Source organism: Sciurus carolinensis, chromosome 2 (genome assembly GCF_902686445.1).
Source record: "Sciurus carolinensis chromosome 2, mSciCar1.2, whole genome shotgun sequence".
Taxonomy (NCBI): domain Eukaryota; kingdom Metazoa; phylum Chordata; class Mammalia; order Rodentia; family Sciuridae; genus Sciurus; species Sciurus carolinensis.
In genome coordinates, this window is record NC_062214.1 from 50,871,269 (window position 1) to 50,891,490 (window position 20,222).

A 20,222-nucleotide genomic window follows, 5' to 3' on the forward strand; every position below is an offset into this window, starting at 1 on the left:
GAAACCCAATTCAGAGTAACTGAAGTCAAAAGGAGAAAGCGAGGGCTCAAAGAAACCTAGGAGGGATTGAAAAACCAAATAGGAAGAAGAACAGTGGGGGACAGAGGCCTCAGGAACAGGTAAAACCAGGGCTCTAATGCCCATAGGGAAGGGGGAAGCTGAGAGGGTGACTGCAGCCCCAAATTCCCTGGGAAGTGACTTGAAGATCTGGCTTGGATCAGGCATTCATTTGTGGACCTGTCAACTGGGGCCAATGCCAGGGCAGTATTGACCCCATAGGAGTCCCTACAGGGATCATATGAGAGAGGGAGAGAGAGAGTTCTATAAAGGTGGAGGTGGGTGAACAGTCTTGAGGTCCACCACCCCTCCACAGCAAGACCAGGGAAGGAACAACGAGGGAGGAGACAGAGAGATGTGCCAGTGACCCTCTCTCTTGGTGAGTCATTTGTTTATTGATCTGTCGAGCATTGATTCTGTTATTTAGCAAACATTTACCGAATTTTGATTTTGTGCCAGACCCTGGACTGGAGATATGAAGGTGAAAAGGATAAGACTCTCTGCCTTCCAGTAGTTCACATTCTAGCATGGGAGAGATGTGAATAACATTCCATTATCATAATAGTAGTAAAATGCTACTAAGAGTAGCATAATAGTAAAATGCTCAGTAGAGATGGGAAATAAGGAAGAAAGTGCTTGGTTCCTCATTTTTTAACTTATCTTTTATTGTTTATTTTTTTATACCTTTATTTATTTTTATGTGGTGCTGAGGATCCAACCCAGGGCCTCACGTGTGCTAGGCAAGTGCTCCACCATGAAGCTACAGCCCCAACCCTGGTTTCTCTTGAGACTCCACTAAAGACTCTGGAAAGTGGTGACTATATGTCCCCTTGAGGGGTGGAAGGGTTCCTTTAAGGCACAAAAAGCCATGTGAGAAAAAGCTCAGACTGTCAGTGCACAGAGGGCATTGAAAGACTGATTTACAGTGCTCTAGAATAGTCAGAAGGTTAAAATGTAGAACCTGTCTTGGAGAAAAAGTATTCTGGCAATGGTGGGGACGGAAGAGAAGCAGGAAGAGAATGGAGACTGGTGGATGGGTCAGGAGGCTACTATGAATGTCTAGGAGATAGAAATCTTGTGCTGGGGACCAGAATTGAGAGATGAAGAGGGAGGAAGCCACAGGTAGAACTTCAAGGTGAATGGAGAATGTTTAAGAGAGGGAGGCTACGTCTGTTAGGTAGGAAGGGGCTACTAAGAGTTTGTTGCTGTACTGTAATCAACTGTCAGTTGTTTAGCAGATTGGTGGAGAAAATGCAGTGTCTTCAGAGTTCAATAATGAAAATGGTAGAACAGATCTATCACTTACTGATTGTGTAAATTCAGATCAATCACTTAACGCTGGATTATAAGTGAATAGCTCAATGTCTGGCACATAGAAGATCCTTGATTCAAGTCACTTGAATTAGAATCTGAACTTTTCAGGATTTAGAAACTACTTTCAGGGGCTGGGGAGATAGCTCAGTTGGTAGAGTGTTTGCCTTGTAAGCACAAGGCCCTGAGTTCGATCCCCAGCACCCAAAAAAAAAAAAAAAAAAAAAAAGAAAGAAACTGCTTTCAATTTTTTTTTAATTGGAGAGATATGAATGATAGATACTGAGAGCAATAGTTAGTTTCCTGTTGAGGATGGCAACTTGATCTGCCCTTCTTTGGTACCCAGGGTTGCTCTACACTGACCTACAACCCCAGTCCTTTTTATTTTTTATTTTGTGACAGGATCTCACTGATTTTCTAAGGCTGGCCTTGAATTAGCAATCCTCCTGCCTCAGCCTCCTGAGTCACTGAGATTATAGACATGCACCACTGCACCCAGCTCCAGCAACTTTTTTATGGTGTGGGAAACTTTCTGAGTCAGCTTGCCCACATTTCCTCTGGGATTGTTTTCCTTTATAATGAAATGTGGCTTTAAAAAATCTTTTGTCCTCATTCAAAGAAGGATTTTACACTTCTGCTTTCATGTCACGACACACTCTAAGGAATAGTTCACCCTCTTCCTCTTATCCTTTTATGCCAGGAGCCTGGAGATCAGCTGAACAGGGTGGTGCTTATTTCATTTCCAGTCCTGATGGAGAGGAAGACAGAGAGTGTGCAAGTGTGCAGGTGTCTGGAAGGTGCAGGATTTCTGGCTTGTCTTTGTTCCAGCATAGATGGAACAATAAACACAGGAGAGCTGCTCCTCACAGGAGTGTGAATAGCTGTGGGGCAGGATCACCCTCCTACACCATCTCCACCCAGGCTGTGCAGGTCAGTCCTGTTCAACTCTGGAATAGGATGTGAGTCAGGACATCCCTTCCTCCATTCTTACAATACCCTGGTCACCAAAAATGGGACTGTAGACACACAAGAATAACATGTTGAAAATCCATGAAAGAAAAGTCAGATCATTTCCTAAAGAGCTAAAGAAATAAGGCTTTAGGTTGCAAGTATTAGAAACTGAAGTGAGCTGCATTTAGTCAGTGGGAGGGTTGAATTTATTCTAAAGAAGATACAGGGGGACTGGGCATGGTGGTTTCACACTTGTAATCCCAGCAGCTCGGGAGTCTGAGGGAGGAAGATTGCAAGTTCAAAGCCAGCCTCAGGGTTCTCGGAACGGAACTGGCCCGCTAGTGAGAGCCTGTCTGAACAGAGCACGCTCCGAGCCCCGGAGCCCCTGCAGTGCAGTGTACTCCTGCAAAGAACCAGCGGAGAGGCTCGATCTGCAGTCAGCCTCAGGGATAAGGTCAGGGCAGCCGGAGACCTCTTCAGGCGGCTCTGCCCACTCCGGCTGCGGGCTCTCTTCACGGGGCGATCCAAGATGGCGGCCTAGAGGGAGACTGCACCCCCGTCGCTCCAGAACCCAGGAGTTAAGAAGGGGAGGCATTGAGAGACTCGGACTGAAGTGGAGCCACGGGTGAGTCTGCCCACTGGGTAAAGCTCGGCCCGGGTGGCAGGCCCAGATAGAGGTGGCTTAGCAGAGCCGGGCAGGGCAGCTTGAGTCTTCCCAAGGTAGTCTTCCACACTCCGGCAGTGGGCTCTTCCCACACGGCCAGCTGCACGGTGCAGGCCCACAGTGAGAGCATTTCCGCACAGAGCCAGTTCCAAAACGTGGAACCAGTAGGGGGCTAGGGGCAGTATTCTTCGAATGAGCTGCTTTATCAGATTCCTCCAAGACATCAGGCTACTGAAGGCTGGGAGGTGATACACTGGAAATCTACTGGGACACTATAAGCCAATAGTGGAAAACTGCAATATCTCAGGGTCCCACTGACAACTGACCATTATGAGAAAACAAGGGAAGAAAATGTCCCAAACAAACCTAGATACTACATCAATAAAACCCAATGACAGCAGAGCAGAAGAAATGTCAGAAAGGGAGTTCAGAATGTACGTAATTAAAACGATCAGGGAAGCTAATGAGGAGATGAAAGAGCAAATGCAGGCATTGAAGGAGGAGATGAAAGAGCAAATGCAGGCATTAAATGATCGCACCAATCAACAGTTAAAAGACCAAATACGGGAAGCAAGAGATCATTTCAATAAAGAGTTAGAGATACTGAAAAAAAACCAAACTGAAATCCTTGAAATGAAGGAAACAATAAACCAAGTTAAAAACTCCATAGAAAGCATAACCAATAGGATAGAACACCTGGAAGACAGAACCTCAGACATTGAAGACAAAATATTTAACCTTGAAAACAAAGTGGAACAAACAGAGAAGATGGTAAGAAATCATGAACAGAATCTCCAAGAACTATGGGATATCATGAAAAGGCCAAATTTGAGAATTATTGGGATTGAGGAAGGCTTAGAGAAACAAACCAAAGGAATGAACAATCTATTCAATGAAATAATAACAGAAAATTTCCCAAATCTGAAGAACGAAATGGAAAACCAAGTACAAGAGGCTTATAGAACTCCAAACATACAAAATTACAACAGACCCACACCAAGGCACATTATTATGAAAATACCTAACATACAAAATAAAGACAGAATTTTAAAGGCCGCGAGAGAAAAGAATCAAATTACATTCAGAGGGAAACCAATAAGAATATCAGCAGATTTTTCAATCCAGACCCTAAAAGCTAGAAGGGCCTGGAACAACATATACCAAGCCCTGAAAGAAAATGGATGCCAACCAAGAATCTTATACCCAGCAAAACTTACCTTCAAATTTGACGATGAAATAAGATCCTTCCATGATAAACAAAAGCTAAAGGAATTTACAAAAAGAAAGCCAGCATTACAGAACATTCTCAGCAAAATATTCCATGAGGAAGAGATGAAAAACAACGATGCAAATCAGCAACAGGAGGCGCTAGCCTAAAGGAATAGCCAAATAAAGGAGAAACCAAATCATGTCAAAAACAAATATGAGTCAATTGACTGGGAATACAAATCATATCACAATAATAACCCTGAATGTTAATGGCCTGAATTCATCAATCAAAAGACACAGACTGGCAGATTGGATTAAAAAGAAAAATCCAACAATATGCTGCCTGCAAGAGACACATCTCATAGAAAGAGACACCCATAGACTAAAGGTGAAAGGATGGGGAAAAACATACCATGCACACGGACACAGCAAAAAAGCTGGAGTATCCATCCTCCTCTCAGATAATGTGGACTTCAAACCAAAACTAGTCAGAAGGGATAAAGAAGGACATTACATGCTGCTTAAGGGAAGCATAAATCAGCAAGACATAACAATCATAAATATCTATGCCCCGAACATTGGCTCATCCACGTACGTCAAACAAATCCTTCTCAATTCCAGAAATCAAATAGACCACAACACAATAATACTAGGCGATTTTAACACACCTCTCTCACCACTGGATAGATCGTCCAAACAAAAATTGAATAAAGAAACTATAGATCTCAACAACACAATCAGCAACTTAGACTTAACGGACATATATAGAATATACCATCCAACAAAGAATGAATACACTTTCTTCTCAGCAGCACATGGATCCTTCTCTAAAATAGACCATATTTTATGCCACAAAGCTACTGTTAGTAAATACAAGAAGATAGAGATACTACCTTGTACTCTATCAGATCATAATGGATTGAAACTAGAAATAAATGACAGAATAAAAAACAGAAACTTCTCCAATACCTGGAGACTAAATAATACACTATTATATGATGAATGGATAACAGAAGACATCAGGAGGGAAATAAAAAAATTCTTAGAAGTAAACGAGAACAAAGACACATCATATCAAAATCTCTGGGACACTATGAAAGCAGTACTTAGAGGAAGATTTATTTCATGGGGTGCATTCAAAAAAAGAAGTAGAAATCAACAAATAAACGAGTTAACACTACAGCTCAAAGCACTAGAAAAAGAAGAGCAGACCAATACCAAAAGTAGTAGAAGACAGGAAATAGTTAAAATCAGAGCCGAAATCAACGAAATCGAAACAAAAGAAACAATCGGAAAAATTAATAAAATAAATAGTTGGTTCTTTGAAAAAATAAATAAAATTGATAAACCCTTAGCCACACTAACAAAGAGAAAGAGGGAGAAAACTCAAATTACTAAAATTCGGAATGAACAAGGAAACATCACAACAGACACGAGTGAAATACAAAACATAATTAGAAGCTATTTCGAAAATCTATACTCCAACAAAACAGAAAACCTTGAAGACATCAACAAATTTCTAGAGACATATGAACTACCTAAACTGAACGAGGAGGACATACACAACTTAAATAAACCAATTTCAAGCAATGAAATAGAAGAGGTCATCAAAAGCCTACCAACAAAGAAAAGTCCAGGACCAGATGGGTTCTCAGCCGAGTTCTATAAAACCTTTAAAGAAGAGCTCATTCCAATACTCCTCAAACTATTCCATGAAATAGAAGAGGAGGGAACCCTACCAAACTCGTTCTATGAAGCCAATATCACCCTGATACCTAAACCAGACAGAGACACATCAAGGAAAGAAAATTTCAGACCAATATCCTTAATGAACATCGATGCAAAAATTCTCAACAAAATTTTAGCAAATCGCATACAAATATATATTAAAAAGATAGTGCACCACGATCAAGTGGGTTTTATCCCAGGGATGCAAGGTTGGTTCAACATTCGGAAATCAATAAATGTCATTCACCATATCAACAGACTTAAAGTTAAGAATCACATGATTATTTCAATAGATGCAGAAAAAGCATTTGATAAAATACAGCATCCCTTCATGCTCAAAACACTAGAAAAAATTGGGGTAATGGGAACATTCCTAAACATTATAAAGGCCATCTACGCTAAGCCCATGGCTAATATCATTCTAAATGGTGAAAAACTGAAAGCGTTCCCCCTAAAAACTGGAACAAGGCAGGGATGCCCTCTTTCACCGCTTCTATTCAACATCGTCCTTGAGACTCTAGCCAGAGCAATCAGACAAACCAAAGAAATTAAAGGGATACGAATAGGAAAAGAAGAACTCAAACTATCCCTGTTCGCTGATGACATGATTATATATTTAGAGGAACCTGGAAATTCCACCAGAAAACTTTTAGAACTCATAAGTGAATTCAGTAAAGTAGCAGGTTACAAGATCAATGCTCATAAATCCAATGCATTTTTATACATAAGTGATGAATCTTCAGAAAGAGAAATTAGGAAAACTACTCCATTCACAATAGCATCGAAAAAAATAAAATACTTGGGAATCAATCTCACAAAAGAGGTGAAAGACCTCTACAATGAGAACTACAGAACACTAAAGAAAGAAATTCAAGAAAACCTTAGAAGATGGAAAGATCTCCCATGTTCCTGGATAGGCAGAATTAATATCGTCAAAATGGCTATACTACCTAAAGTTCTATACAGATTCAATGCAATTCCAATTAAAATCCCAATGATGTACCTCGCAGAAATAGAGCAAGCAATTATGAAATTCATCTGGAAGAATAAAAAACCTAGAATAGCTAAAGCAATCCTCAGTAGCAAGAGCGAAGCAGGGGGTATTGCAATACCAGATCTTCAACTCTACTACAAAGCAATAGTAACAAAAACAGCATGGTATTGGTACCAAAATAGACAGGTAGATCAATGGTACAGAATAGAGGACATGGACACAAACCCAAATAAATACAATTTTCTCATACTAGACAAAGGTTCCAACAATATGCAATGGAGAAAAGATAGCCTCTTCAACAAATGGTGCTGGGAAAACTGGAAAACTATATGCAATAGAATGAAACTAAACCCCTATCTCTCACCCTACACAAAACTCAACTCAAAATGGATCAAGGACCTCGGAATCAGACCAGAGACCCTGCATCTTATAGAAGAAAAAGTAGGTCCAAATCTTCAACTTGTTGGCTCAGGATCAGATTTCCTTAACAGGACTCCCATAGCACAAGAAATAAAAGCAAGAATAAACAACTGGGATAGATTCAAACTAAAAAGCTTTCTCTCAGCAAAGGAAACTATCAGAATTGTGAAGAGAGAGCCTACAGAGTGGGAGAATATCTTTGCCAACCATACCTCAGATAGAGCGCTAATTTCCAGAATCTATAAAGAACTCAAAAAACTCTACACGAAGAATACAAATAATCCAATCAACAAATGGGCTAAGGAAATGAACAGACACTTCACAGAAGAAGATGTACAAGTAATCACCAGATATATGAAAAAATGTTCAACATCCCTAGTAATAAGGGAAATGCAAATCAAAACCACCCTAAGATTTCATCTCACCCCAATTAGAATGGCGATTATCAAGAATACAAGCAACAATAGGTGTTGGCGAGGATGTGGTGAAAAAGGAACACTCATACATTGCTGGTGGGGTTGCAAATTAGTGCAACCACTCTGGAAAGCAGTGTGGAGATTCCTCAGAAAGCTTGGAATGGAAACACCATTTGACCCAGCTATCCCACTCCTTGGCCTATACCCAAAGGACTTAAAATCAGCATACTACAGAGATACAGCCACATCAATGTTCATTGCTGCTCAATTCACCATAGCCAGATTGTGGAACCAACCTAGATGCCCTTCAGTTGATGAATGGATAAAGAAACTGTGGCATATTTATACAATGGAATATTACTCCGCAATGAAGAATGATAAAATTATGGCATTTGTAGGCAAATGGTCGAAATTGGAGAATATCATGCTAAGTGAGATAAGCCAATCTCAAAAAACTAAAGGACAAATGATCTCGCTGATAAGCGGATGAGGACATATAATGGGGGTGGGAGGGGCTAGCATTAGGTTTAGGGTTAGGTTTAGAGTTAGGCTAAGGAGAGCAGTAAGAATGAAGGAAAGAAGGACTGTGTAGAGGGAAAAGAGGGGGGGGGGGGGTGGGAGGGGTGGGGGGGAGGGGAAAAATATAATAAACATCATTACCCTATGTAAACGTAAAAAAAATAAATAAATTAAAAAAAAAAAAATAAAAGCAATTGGAATGTTTTCGTAATTAAAAAAAAAAAAAAAAAAAAAAAAAAAAAAAAGCCAGCCTCAGGAAATTAGCAAGGCCCTGTCTCAAAATAAAAAATAAAACGGGCTGGGGATGTGACTCAGGTATTACATGCTTCTAGGTTTAATCCCCAGTATTTAAAAAAGAAGAAGAAGAAGAAGAAGAAGAAGAAGAAGATACAGGGGGAAAGAAGAGAGGGAAAGGGGAAATGGGGAAATACTGAGGAATGATATTGACCAAACTATATTGGTATTGGGTGTACATGTACAAATATGTAACACAGAATCCCACTATTATGTGTAATTATAATGCATCAGTAAAAAAATGTGAAAAAACACACAAACACACACACATGGGAAGGGGAGACCTAGGTCAAAAAGTAGAGATACAGTTAGAGAGACGAGTCAGTTCTGGTGACCTATTGCACAGTGAGCTGAATATAGTTTATAAAAATGTAGGCTTAAAAGTAGTTGAAAGAGCCATGTGCAGTGGTGCACACCTGTAATCCCAGCTACTTGGGAGACTGAGGCAGGAAGACTGCAAGTTCAAAACCAGCCTCAGTCATTTAGCAAGGTCCTAAGCAACTTAACAAAACCCTGTCTTAAAATAAAATATAGAAAGGACTGGCAATGTGGCTTAGTGGTAAAGTGCCCCTGGGTTCAGTCCCCAGTACCAAACCAAACCAAACAAACAAAAATAAAACACCTAAAAGAGAAGATTTTTACATGTTCTTCTGGTTCTAAGATCCCTCCTGAAGGCACAATTCTGAGAAACAAACTGACCTGCAGGGAAAAGCTGGGTCAGATAGGCCCAGGTTCATATCAAAGCCAGGCATGATCCCCTGGGCCTCTGCAGGCCCTCACTGAACCTCCAAAGTACTGCCCCCTAAGGACAGTCACCTCCTCTCTCAGCCAGGACCACTCTTTCTCATTTTATGGTGAAAAGTAAGGAATAACTTTTTCCAGCGGAAGACTCTGGAAGATCTTAGGCAACACAGCCAACTTGGACTGAACCCAGGCCAGTGTCCTGAGCCATAGCTCAGCTTAGCGAAGGCAGTCAGAGCCTGAGGCCTCACTCTGTCGCTGCCTGGCAGTTGCTCTTGGCTAGGAACCTTGTGTGGGCTGCAGCCCCTGGGGACTAGGCTGAAGGCCCAGGAGGTGCTTCAAGCATTTTGTAGTCACTCCCCTTGAATTCCGTTTTTAATAGCCTCTGTCCGGCAGGGAGCCAGAGGCTGACCTGTGTGTCTGGGGTCTTTAATTCTCAGGACAAAACTCTCAAAAGTATTCCTTTGAGCATCCATGTTTGCTTTCAGTAAATGTGAATCTGTCACTGATCTGCCCTTTCAAAGAGCACAGCTGGCAATGGAAGGTAATATTTATGGAGAATTCATTGCATACCTGGGGCTTCCCTAAGCACTTTGTATGTGCTTTGGATTCTCTTGTCACCTCCATTAGGCAAAAGATAGTAACATGACCTATGTGCTGGAGAGGAATCTCAGCTTTACAAGTTGAAGAGAGGTAGTGGGAGGAAGAGAGGAAAAACAGGAAGAGGAAAAATAAAGCCACAAGATAATATCATAAAATATTATGAAGCATTCCTATTTTAAAAGGAGCCTATGGAAATTTCCCAGAGTCTCGAAGTCACTAGGTGGCATAGACTGGGTCTTTTAAAGGTCAAGACTTCCCTTTATCAACATATGGTGACATTTGTTGAACACTTACCAGGTGACCTGCCAATTGCTTCCAATTTACCTCACTATTGCTCACAATAGTCATTTTGGGATACTCTGTTATGTCCAGCATCTTTCAGATGAGGAAGCTGGAGAACACAGAGGTACAGGAGTCTCTCTCTTGTCTATGGTTTCCTTTTCTGTGGTTTCAGTTACCCATAGTCAATCACAGTACAAAAATATTAAATTGTACTGCAGTAGTTGTTTTCCAGTAATCCTTCATTTACTTAATAATGGTTTCAAAGCTTCCTTGAATGTAATAAACGTTAGTGCTCTCCATGGTTTTAGGCACCCACTGGGGCACATGGAACATATACCCCACAGATTACAGGGTCTACAATATCAGGACTTGCCCAGTTTCACAGAATTGGTAAGTGACAGAGCTGGTATTTGAACCCAGCACACCTACTGTCACTGCCTCTTGTTGAGTTTGTGAAAACCAGTGGCAAACACTGCTTCCTGTGGCTGTGTTTTCATGACAAAGTTGTACCTCTTTCATTCAGCAATCCTGTTTTGTGTGGAGTGGCCTAGAAATATTAAAGTTATTGTGTAGAATAGTATATTAGCACAATTGGACATTACTTAGCATTTCTAAGAAATGAACATGCAACAACATGATGTGTCTCAGAAACATGCTAAGAGAAAGAAGCCTTACATGTGCATTTGGCAAATTTTACCTTAAAAGATTAAAAATTCAAATGAATGTTGAACTCTAGTTAATAATAAATACAAGTTGAAACATTCAAGGGAAAATGTATTGGTGTTTTCAAAGGGCTTTGAAATGCATCTAAAAACATAAGATTGATTTCTGGATGGATAGAGGGATGGAGAGCTGGACAGATGTGTGACAAAGCAAATATAGCAAAATGTTACTGGTACCAGGTGGGTTGTGGGTATGATAATATTCCCTGTGGATTTCTTAAAACTTGGCTGTGTGCTTGAATGCTTTCATAGTAAAATGTTGGATTGCTGGGAGAAGAAATTATGTGGAGCCTGGGGTCCCCTAGTGGCCAGCCAGGGGCCCCAGAGCCCAGGACTGGGAGGGCAATTTCTGCAAACAGTCACAGCATCCGTACTTATCTCTGTCATAGCTCTTGTGGCCCTGAGCGAGCACTAAAATATGCATTTCCTTGGGTTTTACTTCACAAAGAGAAAGGTGAGGCCCAGAGTCCCCTTGCCTTGTTTCCAGTACTCATTCTTTTCAGCTTCACCGAAAAATTTTCTTCCATACAGCATGGCTTTTGTTCCATAGCCCAGGGCTGCAGAGTCACACCAGTGTATGGGGATCCAGGTAACATAATGAACCCATGGCACCCAGGGCAGTAAAACAGGCCTCTGCGTTAGAACTCCACCTGCCATGGCTTCCTGTAGGTATATTTGAAGTGATAGGAAACCAGAGGGGTTTCTACAAATAAATAACCCAGGAAAGACAAGTCTCTCAGATCAAAGAGGACTCCGGCCCAAACTTGAACCCAAATCAAGCTGCTCTTTCGCCTCCACTCCAGCCGGGCAGAGGGAGGAGTGGAGAAAGCCTATCTGCTGTGCAAACACTCCCTGACTCTGCCCTTCCTGGGTTTGTGTGAGCCTGAGAACAGGAGCCTGGGAGGAAGGCTGTGTGCTCTGAACTGCTGCCAGGTCCTGCCTTATGACATTCCAACCCAGCTTCCAGACACAGCAGGTGCCAGAAAATTGGCCTCTTGTTGTGTCCTAACCCAAGGGGCTCCCTTGTGGGCTGCATGCCTCCTCAGGGCTCTCACATAAGCCCTCTGGGGCCCCCAGCTCTTTGAGGGACTTTTCCTGGCTAATGTCCTTCAACATGTGTCCAGCAGTCCTCTTGGCTAATACTAATGTTGCTGAGGGAGGGGAAGGGAAATGGAAGAGATGCACACAAACAAGCAGCTTTGTCTTCTCTTTCAGGGGAAAGATTAGGTCAGAAGGTGTCCTAGAGCAGAGCGATGTCCCTTAGAAGTTGAAGTTTGCAAACCTCAGTGAGCACATCAAACTCTGGGGATTACCCATCAGTGGCCTGGGCCAAGATCCCTCGTTTTGAACAAGCTTGCAGGCGATGCAGGTGCTGCTGGTCCCCAGACTTCAGGATGAGCAGTGCTACCAGGGCCCTCATGAAACAACACGAGCAAACTCACACATTAATATATGATTGTAAACTATGTCAAGTGTCAGAAAGCAATCAGAATACCAGGAAAGGTACTGAAAAAGAAGGATGGTCTTCAGATGGGTAGAGGAAAAGTCTAAAAAGAGGAATTGAAACTGAGCCCTGAAGGAGGCAAAAGCTTTCCCCAGGTCATAATCATAGCACAAGAGGAGGCCCTGGGGCAGGCTGAGCGAGGCCAACACGGTGGGAGTGGAGAATGGTGTGGGACGAGGCTGAAAAGTGGGCCAACCCATGCAGGGTTGCAAAGGATGCAGTGGGAAGACACTGGAGGGTTTTAAGCAAAAACATATCAGGACACACACTGGTTGGTCTGTGAAGGACAGGATGGGGTGAGGCAGGGGAGTAGGCCTTTGATTGAATGGTGCTTGCAGAATCCTGTAGGAGAGTCTTGAATCTTGTTATAGTAATGATTTTGGTTCTTTCTGCTGTGATTCACCTTTCCTAGAGTTGTGCTTGTTTAGGGGACATGCTATCATCAGGGAAAGGAAGCTTTTTTTTCCCCCAGTAAAGAAATATGAGTATTGGTTGCTGTGTCACATGCCAGTAGTCCCAGCTACCTGGGAGGCTGAGGGAGGAGGATTGAAAGTTTGAGTCCAGTCTCAAGAACTTAGTGAGGGCCTGTCTCAAAGTAAAAATAAGAAAAGGGCTGGAGGTGTAGCTAAGTGGTAGAGACTCTTGGGTTCGATCCCCAAACATATGCACGCATGCACATGCATGTACACACACAAAGTTATATAAGGTCTCATTGACCAAATGTGCATTTTATGAGAGCAAAAAGATTTATAAAGAATTAACTTTTGTTTTTCTCTCCCCTTTTGGCTCCTTATTAGTCAGAATCATTTCCATAATGGATGTCAAAAACACAACTCGAATTGGCTGAAACAAAAAAGGAACTTTACTGACTCATGAAATTGAAAACTCCAACAACAGTATTAGCTTCAGGCATAGTTGGATCTGGGTGCCCAAGTATGGTCTATCTCCATCTCTAGGCTCCGCATTCCTTTGAGCAGCTTCATTCTCAGAGACTCAATGATGAGAACCAGCTTCCCAATAATTCCAGCCCAATGCCCCTTTTCTTTATTTTGGATCATGGGACAATCCCTAATCCAATCACAGCAGCCAGGGAGGTGAATCTATTCATTGGCCAGGTGAGTCACTTGTGTTCCTTGGGAGTCCAGCTGGGGTAGGTGAGCCTGCTTGAGCCACATGGGAAGAGCAGTGTTGAATGTAGGAGGAATAAGTGCAAGCAGGAAAGCAAAACCCACAAACACCCACTGTGGGCTCCGAAAGTCCTCAGCCTGTGTCTTTCCTGGGATTCTCCTTGTCCTGCCCCCACCCAGTTCTCTTTCTGCCTCATTTGTATCGGATGTACACTCTTCCATCAGTCTTCAGGGCTGATTCAAATTCATCTAGACCTTGCCTCTGCTGAAGTCCCCTGGCCCTAAGAGTAGGAGGCATCTTGCTGTCACATGATGCTACACCTGCCCTGTCTTTCCTGCTGTTCCCCCTGAAACATGCCTTCTTTGGGCTCAGACGCCTTTGCACCCATGTGGCCCTCATTTCCAATTCAAAGGGAACTAGAACTCTAGTTCACACTCATGCACCCAGAATGCCACAGTGGACCTATCCTGAGTCTAAAAATAGATCTTCACACCTGTGGGGTCAGCACCACCTCCAAGTAGACTGTCAGGACTAAATCGACTTGTAGGACACCCAGTTGGTGTACACAGAGAATTGGAAAAATTGTTAGGTGTTGATATGAGTTTTTCTTTTAGTTGTTCTAGAGAAGGAAACAGTACTTCTACCTTTCACCCTGCCTCTGTAGGGTTCTACCTGCATCAGAAGAATTCAGGATGTCTGCCATGTACAGTGCTGGGTCCCATCTATACCCAGGAGCTGGAACCCATCTACACCCAGGAGCTGGAACCCAGGCAATGGGTTGTGATCTGCATTCTTCTCATCTCTTGCAGAATAATTGCTGTCTCTTTCTTTTGTCTGTCAAACACACACATGCACGTGTGCACATGCACCTACACCCACACCCACACAGACATACACCCACATGGCTAGGTCTTTTCAGCTCAGATGATTTGCTCCACTTGCCTTCAGAGCTCCTCTGGGGTGAATCTCTCTGGTGCCCACCCTCTTCCTTCCTTTAACTGGGAAAATGGAAATTTTACAACTATACTATATCACATAAAAATAGCTTGAACATGTAGGACAGAAACACACACAGAGCCTCTGTAATAGCAGCCAATGTTTCCCAGGGGCCTGTGGTTCCATGAACATTCTTCACTCCCAACTGTGCGCCTTCTGTCCAGCTCAGCTGGAAGTCAGCTTTCTTGGACCCTGGCACCTCACCTCTCTTCCCTCTGGGCACTGGATTCTTCTTATGGTGGTAAGTGGAGGCCCTGGGGAGTCCATGATGCTGCACTTACAATATCTGGAGGCATCACTCCAAAAGGACAAGTTGTCAGTGTGGATGGAGGGAGAACTGCACTTATGCTTGATAGATCATTCAAACCACCAGGCGTTGCTTCAGAGACAGTGGAAGCCGGTGAGGTGTGCCAGCCTCTCCTGGTAATCCATGAAGACTGAGCCAAAGGCATCACCATGAAAGGCATTATTTGTATAATATGTCCTGCCTTAAATCCCTCCTTTTCCTTCTCCCACCTTGCCCCAACCAGGTACAGCCACCTGGCAGCTCAGTACTCATTGCCCCCACCTTCCTTTACCCCCTCCCTGACCTCTGTCCTTTTGCTTCAACACTCAGTCCAGTCCCTCAGCTTCCCTCAACCCTTCTCTCTGCCTGGATGTTCTCATTGACCCCTTCAGGTCTCTGCTCAGATGTCACATTATCAGAGAGAACTCTTCTGATCACCAGTCTAGTAGTAGTTCTCCCTCTCTTCTGCTTGATTTTTCTCCATGGGTCTAACATTATCACATGCCCACAGGATGCATTTACTTGCTTATTTGGTCCTTGTTCTTTCTTCCCACCTAACCTCAACTCCAGCTAGACAAGTAAGCTCTAACCTGACCCAGGGCAGGATCTTTTCCTGAGTTTTGGGGGAATGGATCCCAGGCCTACAATCACCATGTGGCAAGCACTAAGAACCAGTATTCATTGAAGCCCAGCACAAGTCTCCAGACGGCACTTCCATCCCTCCTCCCTGTCTCTGCCTGTGGTATCTTGATAAAGCCCTCATTGACTAGTTCCCAGCTCCTCCTGTCTGCCAGTGGCTCCTATGCTTTCAGGAGAAAGTCCAAACTCCTTAACTTTGCACTGAAGGTGCTTCATGAGCTGACTGTGTGCCCCACTCATCTGTGCTGATCCTTGGCACCCTACTGCATCCTTCCAGGACCCTTGCTCTCATTTATTTTACACTCTTGGAAATAAAACTCTTGTGGAACTATGAACCCTCTCACTCATTGGGGAGAATGAGTTGGAAAAGACCTTTGGAATCACCCCAGTGAGCAGCAGTGCCGGTCTTGAGCCTGGTAGGAGGTGATGGGGACAGGGCTGGGGACATTTGGCAAAAATCTTTGCCTAACCTCAGAAACAAGTGGGCATGCACAGGGGAACTTCAGTCCAGGAGGCATGCCAAGCCAGCTGCTGAGGCTAGTATTTTCAGTTAAAAAATACAATTGATGAAGTGTTTATTGCTACAATCACTTCCTGAGCCAGTAAAATGCACACAACCAGCTGGGGAGATGTGAAGCACAGTGATTGGACTTGGGCAGCTCCAAGTTCTGACTCAGAGTCTTGGGAGAGGCTTACCTTTCCCCTTTGAGGTCTCTGAACTCAGTGATCCAGCTGCTCTTGGCATCACTGGACCTGGCCATACCACATTTGCCCAGGATGCCAGGAAAAGAAGTCCTGTAGCCTTCTGTGGATGACACCTGAGGAAGTCAGAGTTGGGATAGAAGTCAATTCATCTTTGAAGTCAAGTGACAGTTGCTATCCCCAAATACCTCATTCCTCCACTAACTTATAAAAGGTCAAGGAACCTGGGCTGGGGAATTTCCATTCTCTTCCCAGATGAAGTTCACTTGTTTATATGACCATCTGATGGACTGGGAAGACCAGAGAGATGCCCTCCTGCAGGGAGGACAGTGTGGCTCCTGAGAGGAATCTCATAATGGAAGAAACTCATTGTGGCCATACAGACACAATGCTGGGGCTGGAGGGATGGCATTGAGTGGTTTAGGGCCAAGAGTAGCCCAGCTACCCTAGTAGTATATAGTACATAGACCTGTGTGCACTGAAAACACCTCTGTGCTAGCTTCCCTAATACCTTGGGAGTCATGTCCCCAGGCAGTGGGATGTGTACCTGAGTGCAGACTCTCCTTGTCAGTGCAGGTGAGAGCTTTCAAGTGAGGTAGGAGACAACTCCCTTGGTGGAGACCTCCCCTGTGCCTCCTATCAAGGTAACAGCAGTGGGGTGAGAGACTGGGCTAGTGGCAGGGGCAGAAGTGGAACTCAGCTAAGCCCCAAGCAGCAGACAGGGTGTGATGAGAGGCTGTGACAGAAATCCCAGTGCATTTGCAGCAAGAGTAGGGACAGGATGTGTGTAGGCACCCTTTGGGAGGCTCAGTAGGCATACCTAGGGAGGCTCAGAAAATCTTGGAGGAGATGAGGAACCTGCAAGAGGTAAGACTACCTATGTAAGCAAATTAATCATGGAGGTGTCAGGCACCTAGTGTTTGGGCACTAAGAGGAAGGCACATTAGGGTGCTTAGGTTGCCCTTATAGTGTACAGTGCCCTCTCCAGAGAGTACTGGGATTGGTGGGAGAGGCTGGGACCTTTCCTTGCTGCAGCCTCCAGTCACCCCAGACTTTAATGGAGGCAGGCTGACCTTGGTCTTGGAGAACCTATGGAGGAAGCACCTGTACCAGCAACATGACTTCTCCTCTTGTTTCTTCTTCTCCTCCTCCTCCTCCTCCTTCCTCTCCTCCCCCTCCTCCTTCTCCCCTTCCTCCTCCTCCTCCTCCTTCTTCTTCTTCGTCTTCATCTTCTCCTTCTCCTTCTCCTTCTTCATGGTGGTAGGAGTTGGGGTGGGGCCGTGGTTACTGGGGATTGAACTCAGGGGCACTCGACCACTGAGGCACATCTCCAGCCCTATTTTGTGTTTTATTTAGAGACAGGGTCTCACTGAGTTGCATAGTGCCTCACTTTTGCTGAGGCTGGCTTTGAACTTGTGATCCTCCTGCCTCAGCCTCCGAAGCTGCTGGGATTATAGGTATGCACCACTGTGCCTGGCCTCCTCTTATTTCTTGATGCTTAAGGACAAAAGAAGGAAAATACTCTTCTTGTATCAAGGGAAGGCTTAAATGATCTTCCAAAAATGAGTTATAGTTTTAATTTTTTTTATTTTAAATTTATTTTAAATCTAATTTCTACTTCAAAATATGCCTAGCTGGGCATGGTGGCACACACTTGTGATCCCAGTGACTATGGAGGTTGAGGCGAGAGAATCACAAGTTCAAGGCCAGCCTGGGCAACTGAGCAAGACCCCGTCTCAAAATTTGAAAGAAGAGCTGAGGATGTAGCTAAGCACCATTGGGTTCTATCTCCAGCACACATATTTATTTCTATGTGTTTTTATAGAGAACATTGAACAAAGAGTTCAAAGGTGCAGTGGGCAATTAACCAAATAATTTGTTCATTCAGCACTGATATGACACACTGGTTGAATGTCCAGTGTCAACTAGGTGGCCCTTGTGTGCCAAGCTATTGAGCTGTGGTCTTTGGGGAAAGAAAAAGGTGTTTGCAGAGCTCCTGCTCTAAGGTGGAAGACATGTAGCAACACCAAAGACAGAATGAGATCCATTTGAAGAAAGGGCCTATCAATAAGCTGTGCATATAGAGGAAGAAGCAATTGATAGAGACTCAGGGTCAGGAAGAGCCAGCCCCTCAGGGGAGACAGAAAAGGAATGTGAAAGCAGATGATGAGTTTCAAAAAGTTAAAAGTGGTAGCTGGTAGAATGGAGCTAAAAGGAAAGAACCTTGAAGTCAAGGAAGCAAGAGCAGAAGGTGAGCAAGTCCTTCGGGAGCCAGGAGCAAGTTAGTGCAACAGATGGGGACCAGGACAGTGTTCCCTGTCACCCCCTTCACTGCCTTCTTAGCAGCTCCCTTGCACTGCAAGTGTATCTCCATCCATGGAATCCCCCAGAAGTTTGCTTATTTATTGCTGGGGTGAATTGAGAAGATCACATATCATGTTTTAATCTCTCTCCACTCTGTTTTGGGAGCTCTGCTTTGCTTGAATGTGAGGGACAAGCAGTGTCCACCAGGAAGAAAGAAATGAGCCCAGCCAAGCTGGAGAGCAGGAATGACTTCCTGTGCCCCCACCCTCAAGACACTGAGGAGGAAGGACCTTCCCTAACCTGTCCCACACCATTCTTTCCAAAAAGAAGGCTTGAATCAGCCTTAGTTCATTATCCAGGAAGAGCCTGTGCCTAGAGCCCAGTGTGGAGTTCTCATTAGGTCATATTTGTATTTTTTCTGCAGTCTGCGGATATATTGTCCCATGGGTAGTGGTGGGTTTTCTGTGTACAGCCCTCTGCAATAAGCTTTTAAAAAAGCATCTCTAATTTAACTGTAATTCTCAACTGCTGGCACATTGTTACCAACCTCTTAGTGAAAGAGCCATCTTGCATCCCACTTAAGATGACAGACTGACATCAGGCACTGGATAGAAACTGGACCTGGGTGATGGTGATACACTGACATTTATGGAGCATTACTCAGGAACAGTCACTGTGTCACATACTTTGTGTGGATCATGTCACTCCATCCAACAGCCTTCTAGGCACTTTCTATCATCCCCCTTCTTAGAGCTGAGAAAATTGGCCAAGTTCACGTACAGCTTTTAAGTGGCAGATCTGAGATTGAAATTGTCATCTATTTTGTGATTCTTGGTGCTTAGTTAACAAACTCTCAAATATTCATGAGGTTGATACTTAACTGATGGTTAACAGGTATCTCTTTTGAACTGAATTAACACTCTGAACTAGTGGTTTTCAATCCTCCAGGACTCACCTGGAGGATCTGTTAAAGCAGACTGCTGGATCCCACCACTAGGGTCTGTGATTTAGCAGTTTGCTAGGTCAGGAGTAGGACTGAGAATCTGTGATCTGGTGCTAACACTGCTTGTCCAGGATGCTTCCATGAGGACCATTACTCTGAACTGATTTGTAACTCTAGTTTGCATCTTCAAAACCATCAAGCACTGAGGCTCTAAATCAGAAATGACTAACAGCAGTTTCTACAATGATGGACATGTTCTAGATCTGCTGTCCAATATGGCAGCCACTAGTCACCCATGACTGTGGATCACTTGAAATTTACCCAGTGCCACGAGGAACTGGATTTTTAATTTACTTCATTTTAATTAAGTTTGCATAGTCACATGTGACTAGTGGCTACTGTATTGGCCAACACAGCTATAAACAAAAAAGAAAGTTAGGGATGTAAATGTGGCTAAATGATTTACTCCTGGTTTTAACCTTAAGTGAGTAATTAAGAGTTGGGTCTTAGTAGGAATCATCTGGTTTGCTGGGAGGATCATGCTCATTTAAATATTAGGGCCTGTTGCCTAGGGTGATGGAACGGGGGATCTTTGAGGCAGGGGTATTACCTTCCTTATTCCCTCAGAACCAGCACAGTGCCTGCCCACGGGGTGCCAAGATCAGGGTGTTGAGTGAATGGGAGAGAAGAACAGCTTCAGAGATGTATTTTTCCCAGCCACAATTGGCAAAGACTTTGAAGCTATGGCTGATTGGGTGGTGTGATAAGGAATTTGGAGTTGATGGCACAGCAGGATCAGACAGGATTCA

The 20,222-nt window shown here is 43.7% G+C and overlaps 1 protein-coding gene across 3 annotated transcripts in view; it reads left to right on the top strand.

The window, feature by feature from the left end:
• Positions 1 to 20,222, top strand: part of Cemip (cell migration inducing hyaluronidase 1) — a 175,975-nt gene that overhangs the window by 71,549 nt on the left and 84,204 nt on the right. The window lies entirely within an intron of this gene.